This window comes from Apium graveolens, chromosome 9 (genome assembly GCF_009905375.1).
Source record: "Apium graveolens cultivar Ventura chromosome 9, ASM990537v1, whole genome shotgun sequence".
NCBI lineage: Eukaryota > Viridiplantae > Streptophyta > Magnoliopsida > Apiales > Apiaceae > Apium > Apium graveolens.
Window position 1 is genome coordinate 119125443 of NC_133655.1, and position 20355 is coordinate 119145797.

At 37.2% G+C, this 20355-nt stretch overlaps 1 non-coding gene across 1 annotated transcript; it reads right to left on the minus strand.

Annotated features, from left to right (window-relative positions):
* Nucleotides 1-2543: 2543 nt before the first annotated feature.
* LOC141688065 (small nucleolar RNA R71) lies at nucleotides 2544-2646 on the minus strand. Its single transcript, XR_012561533.1, has one exon. It is a non-coding gene; the product is annotated as a small nucleolar RNA R71 (small nucleolar RNA).
* Nucleotides 2647-20355: the final 17709 nt, after the last annotated feature.

Below are 20355 nucleotides of genomic sequence, written 5' to 3' on the forward strand. Positions count from 1 at the left end.
AGACCCTATATGTCTACAGAATTTGACAACATAACGATTTAAGCGCAAGTTATTCATTATGATTACACAGGGCACGTAAAACGGTTAGAGTTACCCACTAATCATGCATATAATACATGAACCTATGCTAGCATGGCAAGTTCTAAATCTCAAGATTCACTGACGCTTGACAAGAGATTAACAGGCTATCTTACATGTTCGCGGCGCATATAAGACGAATAAGCACAACCTATGCTAGATATCATACAATCACCAAATACCAAGGTATTAAACAATTAACTAAAGAAATCTATAGTAAATCCGCTAAGATCCCATGATCACGATTAGCCCATAATAGAACTCATCATCACCATGGGTTCATACGAAAACATGATAATAACACAACTGTAATATCTAGAATATCGTGTAATTATTTTTGCTAATAAATAAATATTATGCATGTCCATGATAAGTGGCATTTTATACCACTTAGAATGTCTTATAATAGCTTGAATTGATGTCTTGAAATCAAGTATTTTGTGTATTTGATGCATTTTTCTAGTGTTTGTGTATTTCAGGGTATTACTTGCATTTGTGGAGAGATTTCATCAGGAATATGCCTAAGTATGTGCTTGGCATTGCAAGTGGGAAGTTAGGAGCAGAACGCAGCAAAAAACGGGAGCATATTATTGAATTTTCCAGTAAGGTGTTGGGCGCCCGCTCAGCCTGGCTGGGCGGCCACGCAGGAAGCTGGGCGGCCGCTAAGGATTACTCGGCGGCCGCTCAGGGGTGTAATTTTTAATTCTGATTTTTAGACTCCTGATTCTGCTGGACTTCCGACTTCTGAGATAGCTGGGACTTGTGGGGCTTCTATATAAGTAGTTTTCAGATACGGTTCACGTGTGTTGAATCGTGGTATCAATCGAGGAGCAAAGAGATAAGGAAGAAGACGGTTTTAGCACATCGCAACGAAGAAGAGGAAGCATAGTTTTCTTGTGATTCTTTTATTCGTTGTATCAGTGGATGCTAGTTTTCTTTGCTTTGAAGCTATTTACTCTTGTGACGTACTCTGGTTTAATTAAGTAGTTTTATTAATTATTCTTGTGTATTATTATCATGTTTTCATATGAACCCATGGTAACGATGAGTTCAATCATGGGCTAATCGTGATCATGGGGTCATAACGGATTTACTATGGAATTCTTTAGTTAGTTGTTTAATACCTTAGTGTGTGATGATTGTATGATATCTAGTATTGGTTGTGCTTATTCGTCCTATGTGTGTCACGAACATATAAGATAGGGTGTTAATCTCTTATGAAGCGGCGGTGGATCTTGAGATTTAGAACTTGCCATGCTAGCATAGGTTCATGTATGTGTATGCATGATTAGTGGGTAACTCTAACCGTTTTACTTGCCTTGTGTAATCATAATGAATAACTTGTGCTTAAATCGTTATGTTGTCAAATTCTGTAGACACGTAGGGTTTCAATATAATTGATGACTATTCAGCTTTTATCTTAATTGTGGATGTTTGGTAGAATGGTATTAGTACAATGAAAGTTGGCTTTTATCAGTTTCGTGTTGTTCGATTAATATCATCACCGTTACATGCTAAGGGTAATAACAATAACTACTGAAGGAAGTAGTAATGAAGTTATGATCTCATGTGTGTTTAATATTGTTAATTCAAGTGTCAATTAAGTGTTTAATTCTCGTAGTTAATTTAATTAGTTAATCAATTCTACGTGTTATTGTCTTGACGTTGAGAAGTAATCATAAATTGGTGAGTAAGTGTTAATTGAATATAATTAGTCTGAGTCTCTGTGGGAACGAACTAGAAAGTATTCTATATTACTTCTGAACACGTATACTTGCGTGTATTATTAGTGCGTGTTTTCCGCCCTAACAAGTTTTTGGCACCGCTGCCGGGGACTCGGCGTATTTGTTTAGTTTATGTACTTACCATTAGTGGTCATTATGACTCATTGATTAAGACGTGTTACTTATCGTTTCCGATTGTGTTTCAGGTACTTTAGCGAGCATTTATGCAAACACGTTCTCGTACTCACAAGAGGACTTTAGATACGGCTGAGGAGACAGACTCAGTTCTTGATATTCCGAAGAAGATAGATTTTGAAGATTCGGATAAAGAGAGTGAGCAGAAAGAACCAGTAATCATGGGTGATCGTATAGTTCCGGCATATCCAGCTCTTATGGACATTTCTCGACCTAAAATTGATGACATTCAGTCAAGCATCCTTCATTCGGCTATTCAGGCTAACACTTTTGAAATCAAGCCGGGCACAATTGAGATGGTGCAGAATTCTGTTTCTTTCGGAGGTGCTGCAACTGAAGACCCCAACATGCACATCAGGAATTTTGTCGAGATCTGTAGTACTTTCAAATATAATGGTATGACTGATGAGGCTATCAAGATGAGGCTTTTCCCATTCTCTCTGAGGGATAAAGCTAAGGACTGGTTACATTCTGAACCAGCTGGGTCCATCACTACTTGGCAAGATCTTGCATAAAAGTTTCTGGTAAAGTTCTATCCAATGGCAAAGACTGCAGCTATGACTCAGTTTGCGCAGAAACCAACGGAATCTATGTGCGAAGCTTGGGAGCACTACAAGGAGATCTTGAAAAAGTGTCCACATCATGGTATGCCTGACTGGATGGTGATCACTGGTTTCTATAATGGTTTGGGGGCCCAATCTCAGCCCATGCTCGATGCAGCAGCTGAAGGTGCCTTGTGGGCCAAAAGCTATATTGAGGCTTATAATCTTATTGAAACTATGGCTGCAAATGAGCATCAAAACCCAACTCAAAGGATGATGCCTGGGAAGGTAGTTGATGCAGCTACAGCTATTGCAGCACAGCTCCAAGCGCTGTCTTTGAAGGTCGATTCTTTAGCCACCTATGGAGTCAATCAGATAGCTATGGTCTGTGAGCTTTGTGCAGGTTCTCATGACACGGATCAGTGTTCTCTTGTTAATGAATATGTTCAGTATGTGAGCAATTATCAGCAACCGCAGCAGCCTGTGCTAGCTACTTATCATTCTAACAACAGAAATCATCTCAATTTCAGCTGGAGCAATACTCAGAATATTATTCAGCAACCATATCAGCAAGGCGTAAGTAAACAGTTTAATTCACCTGGATTCCAGCAACCACAACATTATGCTCAAAGGCAATCATATCCTCTACAAGGAAGTGCTGCTCCACCTTCTAGTGCTAATTTCGAGGAACTAAAGCTGTTGTGCAAAAGTCAGGTTGTTTCTATCAAGACCTTGGAAAATCAAATCGGTCAAATAGCCGATGCAGTGCTTAATCGTCAACCTGGCACACTTCCCAGGGATAGTGAAGTGCCAGGCAGGAAGGATGCTAAAGAGCAAGTCAAGGATATTACCTTCAGGTCTGAAAAAGTTGTTGATGCTGAAAAAGCGAAAGACGGAGAAGCTGAAGTTGGTGATGAAGAAGAGAAGCAAAAGGAGAAAGCGACGGAACCAAGGAAGACTAATGTCGAACATACTATGCCTGAGGGTAAAACAGGGGAGAAACAGCTCTATCCTCCATCACCTTTCCCTAAGAGATTGCAACAAAAAAAGTTGGATAAGCAGTTCGGTAAGTTTCTGGAGGTGTTCAAGAAACTTCACATCAACATACCTTTCGCTGAGGCTCTGGAGCAAATGCCTAGTTATGCGAAATTCATGAAGAGTATTCTTTCAAGGAAGGTGAAACTGGATGACCTTGAGACTGTTGCTCTAATGGAAGAGTGCAATGTTGTGCTACAACAAAAATTACCTCCAAAACTTAAAGATTCAGGTAGCTTCACCATTCCTTGCACCATTGGCAAGTTGTCTTTCGAAAAAAGCCTGTGTGATTTAGGAGCAAACATCAATCTGATGCGGTTGTCTATCTTCAAAAAGTTGAATTTGCCTGATCCAAAGCCCACCTACATGTCTCTACAATTGGCTGATCATTCTATTACTTATCCACGAGGCATAGTGTGTAATAACCCCAAAATTTTGGAATTTTTGAAATACGGATGAATAGTAACTTTTGCTAATGATGCTGATTAAGGAAAATTATCAGTCCACGCTATATAGGAGTACTGTTATGGAAATTCTAAGATCGTATTAGTATTCCATAAAGTAAATAAGTGTATGTAAAGATCGTCAGAATCCAAATTCGAACACTTTAATTTTTCCCGAAAATCCACCAGATACCGAAAGAATTGAGTATTAGGTAACATGATTAAAAGGATTTAATTCAAGGATTATAAGAGAGGATCATAAAAGGAATATAAAATATTGAGAAAGGTTTGGGGGAAACCAAGTAATAAGATACCGGGTATGATCCCTCAAACGATAAACGAGAATGAAAGTTAAGTGAATAGTATAACATATCAGCGGTCATTAGCCAAGTAATTAGGGATTAATCAAAGATGTTAATGAACGATGATGTCATCACACCAACAAGAGGAAGACAAGTGTAACAAGATCACATAAGCAGATGACATGAGCATGACAAAGTGGGAAGGATTGGTTGGTTGATTGTGAGCCACACAATTTTTACCATGGTAACAATTTAATTAACAAACAAAAGGTAGCAACCAAGCCAAGGCAAAACAAATCACAAAACACAAATTAGAAGTTGACTTTTGCTTTCCAAGAACAAAAGCTCTCGGCCAAAACCAGAGCAGTAACTTCAAAATACCATATCTCCTTCAATACTCACTCAAATGTTGTGTTCTATAGGTCGTTGGAAAGGTATTGAGATGGCCTACAACTATTATTCACAAGTCGCGTCCAAATAAGCATGGTAAGACCCTCATTTTTACAGTTCTTTAAATCGGACTTTTAGAAACTTCAAAACCTAACTTTGTGTTCTTGATTTCTTTGGAAAGATCAAGCTTTTAGGAGGTTAGATTAAGGCTCCCTAAGGCTTCCTAACAACTTAACACCTACCAAGGAAGGTATCAACTTCAAACCCTAGCTTTGATTTTATGATTTCTTTAAGTTTTATTGAAGCATTGTTAGTATTAAGGCTTGATCTTTGATTATAAGTAGTTTTGGTGGATTTGTATTGGTTTTGAATATTGGGTCTTTGATTGGTTGGATAAATTGGTAAAACTTGGAGTTGGGGACTGAGTTTGTAGTATGATGGTTGAATATTGTTGTATTGGTGGTTGTGAGTGAATTGATGATAATTTAGAGTGTTAATTAAATTGGAAATCGCGTAAACATAAACGTCATAATGCCCCATTTTCCTTAACTGTTCTGTTCTTAACTTTAGGACCCGTGAACTCACTGAAAGATTCTAACCTTTGCCATGTTTAGATACTTCTTGTTACGAGCTTCATTTTGATATGTGTTCGCTTGAATCCGATGTATGGTTTAGGAGAAACGACCGTTTTAAGTAACGACGTTTCGCGAACGAACTATTACCCCTCGCCTTACTTTGAAACCTTGGTTAAGGCCCTTAAATGACTAATTTTAGTATGAAACAATTATGTAAAGTGTATTAGGCAGTTGGTAGAGTACTCGCGAAAGAATCACTTTAAAATTCTGAATGGTTAATTTATTAAAAATGGTGGAGCCAAGGGTACTCGAATGACTTATGTGATTCGTTAAGCGTAGAAGTGACCATAAGCGAACATTAGGGTTCAATTGGTTAAAGTCTAGTTTCTTAAGAGACTGTGGGTTAATTCCGACTTATGTTGTTGTTCATAGGTTATCGGACCCACTCTAAGCTTAAGTCTATCCGGGAACACTCAGGCAAGTTTTCTACCCGTTATACTGTTGTTGTGATGTAAATATATGTATATGCATTATCTCGTGATAAGTGCATGATTATTATTAGTAAAGTCTTGCGATATATTGGAGCATGTGATATGATATTTATATGTATGCCTGTTTCGTAATCTTGATATCTAATTGTTGATTCAAATACTTATAAGTTGTATAATACCTATGCTAGAGATAAACAGTAGTTGCGTATACCCGTAGTATAGGGGACCCAAAGGTGAACATTTTCTAAACCGGGAGTCGATGTTCCCGAGTATAATATATATATATATATATATTTATATACATATATATATTGATATAGTTTTCAAGGCTATTAATCGAATAAGGTTTATTCGATAACTTTATTTTATTTAATGAATATTATTTTGAATATTCATTCGAGGACTTATGACTCCTCTTACTTTATTTAATGAATATTATTTTGAATATTCATTCGAGGGCTTATGACTCCGCTCCATTTATTAAATATTATTCTTTATTTTATTAAAGAATAATGTTTCGATAATCAAACTTATTTTCGATTATTCAAATAAAGATCGTACTTTCATATAAGTATATCTTTGGTTATTTATTATTCATTTCAAGTATGAGTCTTAAAACTTCTACTTCAATTATTTTTATAAAGATTATCCTTTATGGGAATATTATTTAAATAATAATATTCAGATATTCTCCAACATATCGGGACTGATTTATTTTATTAAATCAGCATTACTCCAAACATTCTTAAAAAATGTTTTCGAGTCTTCAAAATGATTTTTAAAAGTTAGAGCAGATCCCAAAACTCGTTTTCAAATTTAATATCTTCCTTTCGAAGGGGACTTGAATACTCGCTCAAAATCTAAAGGATCTGGCTCTGTGGTATATTTATATTCTCAACGAGGTTGCTATTTTGATAAATGAATTGATTACTTACCCAATGTTCGGGAAGTAAGTCCATCTATTTGAGTCGGCATAAGCAACATGAGCTCAGTGGGCGTCCATGAAAGTGTAAGTGGCTCAGTGGGAGTCCATCAATGCGTAAGTGGCTGAGTGGCAGTCCAGCATAGGTCCTAATGCGGCCAGGGTGATGACTAGTGCGGAATTCGTCCATCTACTAGTAGAAAAGGTTACTTATTGGTATCTTTGCCTGATTAGCAAGATATCAGGTTTATGCCAAAGTTTTTTCCCTTCCAAATTCATTGGATATTGCAACTCTGTTTATAATTTTCATAACAGAGGTTTTCAAGGAGTGTATGAAATATATATATATAGGTGTATATATATCGGGACTTAATGAAGTATCTCGTAACTTCATTATCTATAATGATATTTCAAAGATTGAATCTATCCAAGTCTTTTCTTGTAGTCTCATCTATGTGATGAACTTTTGAAACTGATTATACCTTGAACGGTGGTAGTTCAAGTAGTATTCGGAAAAGATATAAGTATATTGGAGTATCTTGTAACTTCATCTTTTCAACTTATATCTGGTTAATGATTATCTTATGAATGACAAAGATTTTCACAAAAATGTTGAGACAAGGTTAGATATATGAGATCACCTTACAATGATATTTTTATACAGTTATAAACTGGAAATCTGTGTATATTATACATGGAAGAGGACTTCCAAAATTTTGAAAAGTATATATACATATATACTGAATATTTTGTAACTTGGTCGCGAAAAGATATCAAACTTGGTTCATTTTTTACTTGACCAAGACTTTCATGAGTACTATGAGAATGCTCATATATTGTTAATCATTATACATATTATTTCGGTGAGCTTGTTGCTCACCCTTGCTTTCTTCTTTCATCACACAACAACAGATAGACAAGATGAACAGGACCAAGCTCCTAATTTGTGAGCGGATAGGAAACGTTCCACAGTTTCCTGTAGGCATTGATGCCATTGTGGCTGAGGTAGGAACTACCAATAGGCTAGGCTTTCAACTTTTGATGTACTAGACTTATGTATATTATGAATTGTAATAATGGCAAAGAAAATGTAAATTTATTCAGAAACCCTTTTGAGGTATAATGACTTATAATTGTGAAATAAAATGACGGGTGTTATTTTTGGTATTCATCTCTGAGACTATAACTTGTGGTGTGTGTGTGTGTGTATATTGTGGGGTCACAGTACACAGTGGTTGGTTGTTTATTATGATTAAGAGTTGTTAAGGGAATTGGAACTCGTGACAACCCGGATTCCCGACCCCGGATTTGGGGGTGTTACAGAAATGGTATCAGAGCCAAGCGTTATAACCCTCAGAGATGATGTGACGTTAAAATAATAAGTTCACTAAGATAATAAGGACTCTTGCCAAGTTCATAGTCGGACTACCTAACGTAGTACCGACAGTTAAAACCCTTATGGGAACCCTTATACATATCGTGATAGAAGCATAGTTCATTATCGTATATGGTAGCGGGACTCCGAACCCTGAGGTTGAGGAGCAACGGCGCGATGATGTTTTATTACTTATTGGAGATCAGATTGTGGATCCGATAGAGCGTCCTAACGCAGGACCGGATGATGTTCATATTGAGGATGTAGCGGTTGAGGATGTTGTCCTAGAAGGGATTGTTGCTGAGGAGGATCCCGTGGGGGATCCTGAAAAGAATGAATAAAGGACCACTGAGGAATTGATAACCATGGTTTGGGAAACTACCAGAGGTAGGATTGGTCGGTCACTACCGGAGGTTCGTTCAAGTTCGTAAAGATAGTAGCCCCTTTAACGCGCTTACTCGTAAGACTGAGAAGTTCAAATGGACAGAGAAATACGAGAACAACTTTCAAGAACTGAAGCAAAGATTGGTGACGGCCCCTATGATGGCGTTGCCAGATGGAAAAGGAGATTTTGTGATGTGTAGTGACGCTTCACATAAGGAATTAGGGTGCTTCTTATACAGCACAACAAGGTAATCGGGTATGCGTCAAGATAATTAAGGGAATATAAAATTCGATATCCCCACCCATGAGCTTGGGCTCGTGGCAATAGTTTTTCCCTAAAGATTGGAGGCACTACTTGTATGGAGAGAAGTGCAAGATTTACACAAATCATAGGAGCTCTAGTACATTTTTACGTAGAAAGAGCTCAACATACGCCAGAGGAGGCGGTTAGAGCTAATCAAGAATTATGATTGGGAGATTCTTTATCATTCGGGGAAAGCCAATGTGGTGGCTGATGCCCTTAGTAAAAAGGAGAGACTCAAGATGATAATGTCTTTGGGAGAGTTTATAAGAGATTTTGAGAAAATGGAAATAGAAGTGAAGGTAACCGGAGCCGGTACCAAAAAGCTGTTTGAGATTGCAATACAGCCCGAATTATTGGAAAAGAACATATTGTGCCAGAAAAAGTGATGAATGAAGGCAGAGAGCCAACAAATAGATAAGAGATTAATACCGAGAAAGATGATAAGGGAATAATGAGGTACTCCTATAGAATTTGGGTTCCAAATGTTCAAGAGCTTAAAGATGAGATCTTAGATGAAAGCTAGTTTGAGGAATAAGATTTAGAGCAAACCCTGAACGTAATAGTCAGGGAGGTCGCCATCAAGATAGAAGGAACCCATAACATAATAAAGTGGAAAATGAGGATTTAAAACATGTAGGATGACCCCGATTATGGGGAGGAGGAGGGAACGTTCAGACTGAGGAAACAGAAGTCGAGTAAGGAAAGGAGACCCGAGACGGTACTCTTATACGACAATTTATGGACCTTTCTAGACAGAACTTAGACTATTATCCCCAACCACCACCCTGAGGAAACATTGCGGTGAGAAATTCTTTCAGGACCTTTAAGTCGCTAAGCTCTCAGAGTTCCAAGGAACAAGCTGACTCAGTCGAGGCAAGAGCCTGGCTAAAGGAAATATAGGAATCATTTGAGATTCTAAATGATTGACGAATCACAAAAGACTGTTTTTGTCACTTACCCTCCTAAGAGAGAGGCCACCCGCTGGTGAAAGGCCAAGGAAGGCACGAAGCAAGAGATTATAATAAACTAATTTAAGTTCAGTCAATTGTTTTCAGGAAAGTACTTCCTAAGGTTATGGAGATAGTGTAAAAGCTTTAGAGCCAGAACAAAGGCAGACGAGTATGATGAATTATGAATCTAAGTTGTAAAAGTTGTCAAGATTCGTTCCGAGGACACGAATCCAGAATGACGGGATGTTTAAAATCAATGCTTATGTTGTGTTGGTTCATGAAATAATGATAAGAGAAAGGAAAATAAAAAGAAACTGAAGTGGAAAAGAATATAAAGGCAATAGAGTTTGAGGAATGATAAGGGAGTTGGGTATGAGGAAACCCTAAAGACTCGTAACAATAGAAATAGAAAAGTATATAATCGTCAGGATGAGGGTGATTCACCATGAGTTAAAATTGATGGTTGAAGGCATAAGAGATACATATATTTTATCCCCTGTAAGTTGGGAGGATTCGAGGAAACCTTGAGATAGTTCGAAGGATAAATAATGAAACGCGGATAGACTGAGGACACAAGGAAGTAAGAAATTAGGAAAATTGGATGAAGGAAGTGACCTTCAAGAATGTGAAGTGTAAGACCGGTGGCTTGATACCCAGAAAGGGAGACGCCAGGTATGAAAGATATCCCAATATTGAGATGACTGTTGAGATAAACAACAAAAGTAAATAAGGAATTATTAAGAAGAAGTTCACGTTGAACACAGCCAATATCTTCCAGAACATCCCTGTTGTCATTACCAAATTAGGCAAGCAAAGCGGAAAAAAAACCGTTGTTATCTTTTGGAGGCCATATTGGTTGACCTCATTTTGAATAAGGATGCTATTGTGAAATTTGGTATAGACTATCGAGATGGGAATGATTAAATAAGATAATCTATCAAGGATATATGACTTGATTTATCCATGGAAGGATGTATGTACCTTTTTAAAGGTGGAATTAAGGATAGAACCTCGGTAACTTAAAATGAATCCTAGGGGAATGCATAAAGGTTGGCATTTCACCCTTAATAGGGATAGTATGAGTTTTGACAGTATGAATTGGAAAGGATTAAGGTAACAACAATCTTTAAGGATGAGTAAAGAAATTTTTCAAAAGTATATAGACAATGGTTCTAGTATTAGTAAATGGTATTTTCATATGCCCTGTATCTAGGGAATACAGGAGGAACAATTCAAGGATAACCTTAGAGGTCTTACAAGGAGAAAAGGTAATATTCAAAGTTCTCAAGAATAGAAATTTTGATAAAGGAAATATGACGTAATTATAATAATGCCAGGTGGGGCACGTGTTGAACCATAAGAAAGTATAGATCGACCCAATGAGGGTCAAGATTGGTGAAAACAAGAAGGACCCAAGATATGAGACGTCATAAGTATGATCGAGAGTCAGTCGTGGTAATGGTCACATCTAAAGACTAAGGCAATGACTTATGGAAAAAAATGGTGATTTTTTTCTTCTCACTAGGACTTAAGAAAAGTATTTTCACATAAGCAGTGATTGAAATGAGATAGAAAATTTATTTGGAGGTGGTTAAAAAATGACATTGATTGTAAGGAAATTTTACTATCAGGAAAGGTCAAAGAGGTGGCCGACACTTTAAGTGTAAGAGGACAGTTATAAGCACATGTGCCAGAAGAATACAGTGATGATGGTTAAAGCCGTGAAGGTTGTATTATGGTTTGAAAGATTGACATTTCTTCTGATGATTGTACGATACTCAACCATAATAGTAGTTTGGTAAAGATTTAATTCATGTTAGCACTGTGCGCGGGCTATCTATTTTAGAAGGTCCTATCTTGAGATAAGCCAGGACCATGTTACGAGAGGACTAAATGAAACTTTGAGCTTCATGTCTCCTAATAAAGACATATGGTTAATAATGGTATTAACCTGCTATCGTTGCTTTCATTGAAACTCTTCTGAAATTTTATTTGCTTCATGTCATATGTGCGTCAAGTTCAGGAGTGTTCTTCATGAATCATGAGCGGTGATCATGTTACCTCCTTAGAAGAATTCGATACGACGGGTATGGACTCCGTATGGTTAGCTATTAAGATTCCAAGGAAAACGAATGACTACCGTAGGTCCGTGGTGGACTATAGTAATGCATCAATGATTCTTTGAATAATGAGCCGATTACAACCGCGAGAGTTGTATGGTAATGAATGTTGAGATTAAGTACCACTAATCGGGTCATGGTGGTGTATAAGTTATCATTGATAGGCTAATTAAGTCGATTATCTACCTATTGAATACTTATTCCCTCTTATCAATAGAGAGTCGTATTACTATACGAGGAAGGTTGCGGTGCAAACATAAAATTCTAGTAACGTGGAGGTCTAGAATGAAATCCCAGATTCGATTTTCGCTATCGAGGGAGTTTTAACGGTGATTGTTTATAAGCTCGAGCAAGAGCATGGGTTCATAGAACGATGGACGGAATAGTAAATATTCATGCATGTGAATTGCGATGCTATAATACTTTATGTTGAGATATATACATATATATGTTTTGTTCTCTTGTGACAAACCTCTATAGTTTAGAGGTAGATTCCAAGCCAGATCTTTTGTGGCAGTATTTTTTTTATATACAATTCTCTTCAATTCGTTCTTTTCTTTTCATTTTGTATAAGCTGAGAAGGAAAACCCTTCTAGAAGGGGAGGTATTGCCGAATGACTATCTATTTATGTGATAGAAGCCTAGTAGGATACCATCTATTGTTTAATTACTTGTCAAGTACTAAAGGCTGGCCACCTTCTGTACTAACTATGCAATGTAACAAGTGTTCATGATCATAGTGATCTCTCAATAAATTCTTTTACTTCTATATGAAGGACCAAGCTTTCGAAGATGGAGGCAGCTAGAGATGAAGTGGTACCAAGTATGGTGGTATTCCGATTCTGACGCGTTCGTGATACTAAGGTTGACGTATTTATTAAAAGGTTATAAAACTCTAGCGAGTAAAGGTATATCTAGAATAGTATTCTGTACGGAAGATAGTAACGCTTACGAACAAGAAAAGAAGGAGTATTGAGAAGAAAAAGCTATAATGCTAGAAGCTATGATGAGAGTCTGTGCAATAGACTTGAAAGAATTTGGAATGATCACTTAACGCGGATTGAGTTTTCTTACGGCAATATATCATATGTCCTTATCGAGATGTCGCCTTATGAGATCCTTGAGGGAAGACCATGTCGATCTCCCTTATGTTAGGATGAAGTTGTAGAGCGCAAGATGCTCGGACCCGCAGTAGTCCAAAGGACCAGGGATATAATAGATCTAATCAGAAGACGGCTGGTAGTAGCCCAAGATGGACATAAGAAGTATGTTGATTTGACACGAAAGGACAAAGAATAGGAAGTAGGGGACCTAGTGCTGTTATAGGTATTCCCTTGGAAAGGATGGATGAGGTTCGGAAAGAAAGGAAAGCTAAGCCCACGAATTGTTGGACCCTTGGATATATTAAGACGTATTGGGAAATTAGCATATGAGCTAGCCCTACCCCCGAACATGTAGTAAGTTCATAACGTGTTCCACGTATCAATGTTAAGGAAGTGAAATTCGGATGCCAGAAAAATAGGGGCATATGGGCGCATAGACATGCAACTAGACGTAACCTATATGGAGCAACCAGGAAGGGTTATAGATTGAAAAGGAACAAGTGCTTAGGAGAAGGGTTATCAAACTAGTCAGAGTTTGATGGTAGAACCACAATGTAGGAAAATATACTTGAGAGTTAGAAAGTGCAATGCTAAGAGAGCATCCCTATTCATTTTTTATCCGATTCCGGGACGGAAACCTTTTAAGGAGGGGAGACTGTAATAACCCCAATTTTTGGAATTTTTGAAACACGAATGAATAGTAACTTTTGCTGATGATGCTGATTAAGGAAAATTATCAGACCACGCTATATTGGAGTACTGTTATGGAAATTCTAAGATCGTATTAGTATTCCATAAAGTAAATAAGTGTATGTAAAGATCGTCAAAATCCAAATTCGAACACTTTAATTTTTCCCGAAAATCCACCAGATACCGAAAGAATTGAGTATAAGGTAACATGATTAAAAGGATTTAATTCAAGGATTATAAGAGAGGATCATAAAAGAAATATAAAATATTGAGAAAGGTTTGGGGAACCCAAGTAATAAGATCACGGGTATGATCCCTCAAACGATAAACGATAAACGAGAACGAAAGTTAAGCGAACCGTATAACAGATCAGCGTTCATTAGCCAAGTAATTAGGGATTAATCAAAGAGGTTAATGGACGATGATGTCATCACACCAACAAGAGGAAGACAAGTGTAACAAGATGACATAAGCAGATGACATGAGCATGACAAAGTGGGAAGGATTGGTTGGTTGATTGTGAGCCACACAATTTTTACCATGGTAACAATTTAATTAACAAACAAAAGGTAGCAACTAAGCCAAGGCAAAACAAATCACAAAACACAAATTAGAAGTTGACTTTCGCTTTCCAAGAATAAAAGCTCTCGGCCAAAACCAGAGCAGCAACTTCAAACTACCATATCTCCTTCAATACTCACTCAAATGTTGTGTTCTATAGCTCGTTGGAAAGGTATTGAGATGGCCTACAACTCTTGTTCACAAGTCTCGTCCAAATAAGCACGGTAAGACCCTAATATTTACAGTTCTTTAAATCGGACTTTTAGAAACTTCAAAACCTAACTTTGTGTTCTTGATTTTTTTCGAAAGATCAAGCTTTTAGGAGGTTAGATTAAGGCTCCCTAAGGCTTCCTAGCAACTTAACACCTACCAAGGAAGGTATCAACTTCAAACCCTAGCTTTTATTTTATGATTTCATTAAGTTTTATTGAAGCATTGTTAGTATTAAGGCTTGATCTTTGATTATAAGTAGTTTTGGTGGATTTGTATTGGTTTTGAATATTGGGTCTTTGATTGGTTGGATAAATTGGTAAAACTTGGAGTTGGGGACTGAGTTTGTAGTATGATGGTTGAATATTGTTGTATTGGTGGTTGTGAGTGAATTGATGATAATTTAGAGTGTTAATTAAATTGGAAATCGCGTAAACATAAACGTCATAATGTCCAATTTTCCTTAACTGTTCTGTTCTTAACTTTAGGACCCGTGAACTCACTGAAAGATTCTAACCTTTGCCATGTTTAGATAGTTCTTGTTACGAGCTTCGTTTTGATATGTGGTTTGCTTGGATCCGATCTATGGTTTAGGAGAAACGACCGTTTTAAGTAACGATGTTTCGCGAACGAACCATTACCCCTCGCCTTACTTTGAAACCTTAGTTAAGGCCCTTAAATGACTAATTGGAGTATGAAACAATTATATAAAGTGTATTAGGCAGTTGGTAGAGTACTCGCGAAAGAATCGCCTTAAAATTTTTAATGGTTAATTTATTAAAAATAGTGGAGCTAAGGGTACTTGAACGACTTATGTGATTCGTTAAGCGTAGAAGTGACCATAAGCGAACATTAGGGTTCAATTGGTTAAAGTCTAGTTTCTTAAGCGACCGTGGGTTAATTCCGACTTATGTTGTTGTTCATAAGTTATCAGACCCACTCTAAGCTTAAGTCTATCCGGAAACACTCAGGCAAGTTTTCTACCCGTTATACTGTTATTGTGATGTAAATATATGTATATGCATTATCTCGTGATAAGTGCATGATTATTATTAGCAAAGTCTTGCGATATATTGGAGCATGTGATATGATATTTATATGTATGCCTATTTCGTAATCTTGATATCTAATTGTTGATTCAAATGCTTATAAGTTGCATAATACCTATGCTAGAGATAAGCAGTAGTTGCGTATATCCTTAGTATAGGGGACCCAAAGGTGAACATTTTCTAAACCGGGAGTCGATGTTCCCGAGTATAATATATATATATATTGATATAGTTTTCAAAACTATTAATCAAATAAGGTTTATTCGATAACTTTATTTTATTTAATGAATATTATTTTGAATATTCATTCAAGGACTTATGACTCCGCTTACTTTATTTAATGAATATTATTTTGAATATTCATTCGAGGGCTTATGACTCCGCTCCATTTATTAAATATTATTCTTTATTTTATTAAAGAATAATGTTTCCATAATCAAACTTATTTTCGATTATTCAAATAAAGATCGTACTTTCATATAAGTATATCTTTGTTTATTTATTATTCATTTCAAGTATGAGTCTTAAAACTTCTACTTTAATTATTTTTATAAAGATTATCCTTTATGGGAATATTATTTAAATAATAATATTCAGATATTCTCCAACATATCAGGACTGATTTATTTTATTAAATCAGCATTACTCCAAACATTCTTAAAAAATGTTTTCGAGTCTTCAAAATGATTTTTAAAAGTTAGAGCGGATCCCAAAACTCGTTTTTAAATTTAAGATCTTCCTTTCGAAGGGGACTTGAATACTCGCTCAAAATCTAAAGGATTCGGCTCTGTGGTATATTTATATTCGCAACGAGGTTGCTGTTTTGATAAATGAATTGATTACTTACCCAACGTTCGGGAAGTAAGTCCATATATTTAAGTCGGAATAAGCAACATGGGCTCAGTGGGCGTCCATGAAAGTGTAAGTGGCTCAGTGGGAGTCCATCAATGCGTAAGTGGCTGAGTGGCAGTCCAACATAGGTCTTAATATGGCCAGGGTGATGACCAGTGGGGAATTCGTCCATCTACTAGTAGAAAATGTTACTTATTGGTATCTTTGCCTGATCAGCAAGATATCAAGTTTATGCCAAAGTTTTCTCCTTTCCAAATTCATTGGATATTGCAACTCTGTTTATAATTTTCATAACAGAGGTTTTCAAGGAGTGTATAAAATATATATATATATAGGTGTATATATATCTCGGGACTTAATGAAGTATCTCGTAACTTCATTATTTATAATGATATTTCAAAGATTGAATCTATCCAAGTCTTTTCTTGTAGTCTCATCTATGTGATGAACTTTTGAAACTGATTATACCTTAAACGGTGGTAGTTTAAGTAGTATTGAGAAAAGATATAAGTATATTGGAGTATCTTGTAACTTCATCTTTTCAACTTATATTTGGTTAATGATTATCTTATGCATGACAAAGATTTTCACAAAAACGTTGAGACAAGGTTAGATATATGAGATCACCTTGCAACGATATTTTTATACAGTTATAAACTGGATCTCTGTGTATATTATGCATGGAAGAGGACTTCCAAGATTTTGAAAAGTATATATGCATATATACTGAATATTTTGTGACTTGGTCACGATAAGATATCAAACTTGGTTCATTTTTTACTTGACCAAGACTTTCATGAGTACTATGAGAATGCTCATATATTGTTAATCATTATACATATTATTTCGGTGAGCTTGTTGCTCACCCTTGCTTTCTTCTTTCATCACACAACAGCAGATAGACAAGATGAACAGGACCAAGCTCCCATTTCGTGAGCGGATAGGAAACGTTCCGCAGTTTCCTGTAGGCGTTGATGCCATTGTGGCTGAGGTAGGAACTACCAATAGGCTAGGCTTTAAACTTTTGATGTACCAGACTTATGTATATTATGAATTGTAATAATGGCAAAGAAAATGTAAATTTATTCAGAAACCCTTTTGAGGTATAATGACTTATAATAAAATGACTGGTGTTATTTTTGGTATTCATCTCTTAGATGATAACTTGTGGTGTATGTGTGTATATTGTGGGGTCACACGCAGTGGTTGGTTGTTTATTAAGATTAAGAGTTGTTAAGAGAATTGGAACTCGTGACAACCCGGATCCCCGACCCCGGATTTGGGGGTGTTACATAGTGGATGACATGTTAGTAAAGGTGGATAAGCTCTTCTTCCCTGTAGACTTTGTCATTTTGGATTTCGAGGAAGATAAGGAGATCCCCATAATCTTGGGAAGACCTTTCTTGGCTACAGGCCGTACCCTGATAGATGTGCAGAAAGGTGAACTTACTATGAGGGTGCAGGATCAGGATGTGATATTCAATGTATTCAAAGCGATGAAATTCCCTACAGAAGATGAGGAGTCCTTAAAGGTGGATTTGATTGATTCTGCGGTAACTTCAGAACTTGATCATATGCTAATGTCTGATGCATTAGAGAAAGCCTTAGTGGGGGAGTTTGACAGTGATGATGAGGATGGCAATGAGCAACTACAATATCTAAATGCTTCTCCTTGGAGGAGAAAGTTAGACATGCCATTTGAATCTCTTGGTACTTCTGATCTCAAGAATGATGAAGGAAAGTTCAAACCATCTATTGAGGAAGCACATACTTTGGAGCTTAAACCATTGCCTGAACACTTGAGGTATGCATTTTTAGGTGATGCATCTACTTTACATGTTATTATTACATCTGACCTTTCAGGTAGTGAGGAGGACAAGCTCTTGAGGATCTTGAGATAATTCAAAGCTGTCGGATGGACTATAGCAGACATCAAAGGGATCAACCCTTCGTACTGCATGTATAAAATTCTGCTAGAGGAAGGTAGTAAGCCGACTGTTGAGCAACATCAACGATTTAGTCCTATCATGAAAGAAGTTGTGAAGAAAGAAATTTTGAAGTGGCTAGATGCAGGAATCATATATCATATTTCTGACAGTTCTTGGGTGAGCCCCGTGCAATGTGTACCAAAGAAATGAGGTATAACTGTGGTAGAAAATGAGAAGAACGAGCTCATCCCCACTCGAACAATCACAGGATGGAGGGTATGCTTATAGAAAGTTGAACAAGACCACGAGGAATGATCACTTCCCTCTTCCATTTATTGATCAGATGCCTGACAGGTTGGCCGGTCATGAGTATTATTGTCTTCTGGATGGCTATTCGGGGTATAATCAGATTTACATTGCACCATATGATCAAGAAAAGACTACCTTCACTTGTCCATTTGGCACGTTTTCTTTTCGCAGAGTTTTGTTTGGCATATGTGGCGCACCTGCCACTTTTCAGAGATGTATGATGGCTATATTCTCTGATATGATTGGGAATAATGTCGAAGTGTTCATGGACGACTTCTATATCTTTGGACATTCGTATGATGAATGTTTGAATAATCTTCGTGCGGTGCTCAAAGGTGTTTGGAAACTAATTTGGTGCTAAATTGGGAAAAATGTCACTTTATGGTGCGTGAAGGCATTATTCTTGGGCATAAAGTCTCTAGCAAGGGTCTTGAGGTGGACAAAGCTAAGGTGGGAGTCATTGAAAATCTTCCACTTCCTATTTCTGTGAAAGGAATCCGTAGTTTTCTTGGTCATGCGGGTTTTTATCGGCGTTTCATCAAGGATTTCTCGAAGATATCTAAGCCGTTGTGCAACTTGCTCGAGAAGGACGTGCCTTTCAAATTTGATGATGAATGCATGGTGGCAATTGAGACTCTCAAGAAGAGTTTGATAACTGCACCAGTTATTACGGCACCTGATTGGACAGAGCCTTTTGAGATGATGTGTGATGCGAGTGATTATGCAGTGGGCGCAGTTTTTGGGCAGCACAAGAATAATCTCTTTCATGTGGTCTACTATGCTAGTAAGACTCTAAAAGGCGCTCAAATGAACTACACCACTACTGAGAAGGAGCTCTTGGCTATAGTATTTGGTTTCGAAAAATTTCGATCTTATCTGCTTGGGACAAAGGTGACAGTATTCACTGATCATTCGGTCATTCGCTATTTGGTTTCCAAGAAGGATTCGAAGCCTAGACTTATTCGTTGGGTGCTCTTGCTACAGGAATATGAGTTAGAGATCAAGGATCGAAAAGGTACTGAGAATCAAGTAGCTGACCATCTCTCTAGATTGGAGAATCCCGATTCTACTTCACATGATAAGACATTGATCAACGAATCTTCTCCGGATGAGCAGTTGTTCACAGTTCAGGAGGAAGAGCCATGGTTCGCAGATATTGTGAACTATCTTGTCAACAATATAATGCCTTCTAATATGAATACAGCTCAAAAGAAAAAGTTTCAGCATGAGGTGAAGTGGTACATGTGGGATGAACCGTATTTGTTTAGACAAGGAGTTGACCAGATCATCAGGAGATGTATCCCATTCTATGAGACAGAGGGGATATTACGAGACTGCCATTCCACAGTTTATGGTGGACATTATGGTGGTGAAAAGACAGCAGCTCGTATTTTACAAGCAGGTTTTTTCTGGCCTACTTTGTTTAAGGATGCACATCAGTTCATTTTAAGGTGTGATCGTTGCTAAAGAGTGGGGAATCTTACAAGGAAGGATGAGATGTCGTTAAATGTGATGCTTGAAGTCGAGGTCTTTGATGTTTGGGGAATCGATTTTATGGGACCATTTGTCTCGTCCTGTAATAATCAGTACATCTTGCTGGCAGTCGATTATATCTCAAAATGGGTAGAAGTCAAGGCTCTACCGATAAATGATGCAAAGGTAGTGTTGAATTTTCTTCATAACCAGATTTTCACAAGGTTCGGAATGCCACGAGTAATCATAAGTGATGAGGGGTCGCATTTCTGCAACCGTAAGTTCACTTCTATGATGCAGTGCTACAATGTGAATCATCGTGTTGCTACTGCCTATCATCCGCAAATGAA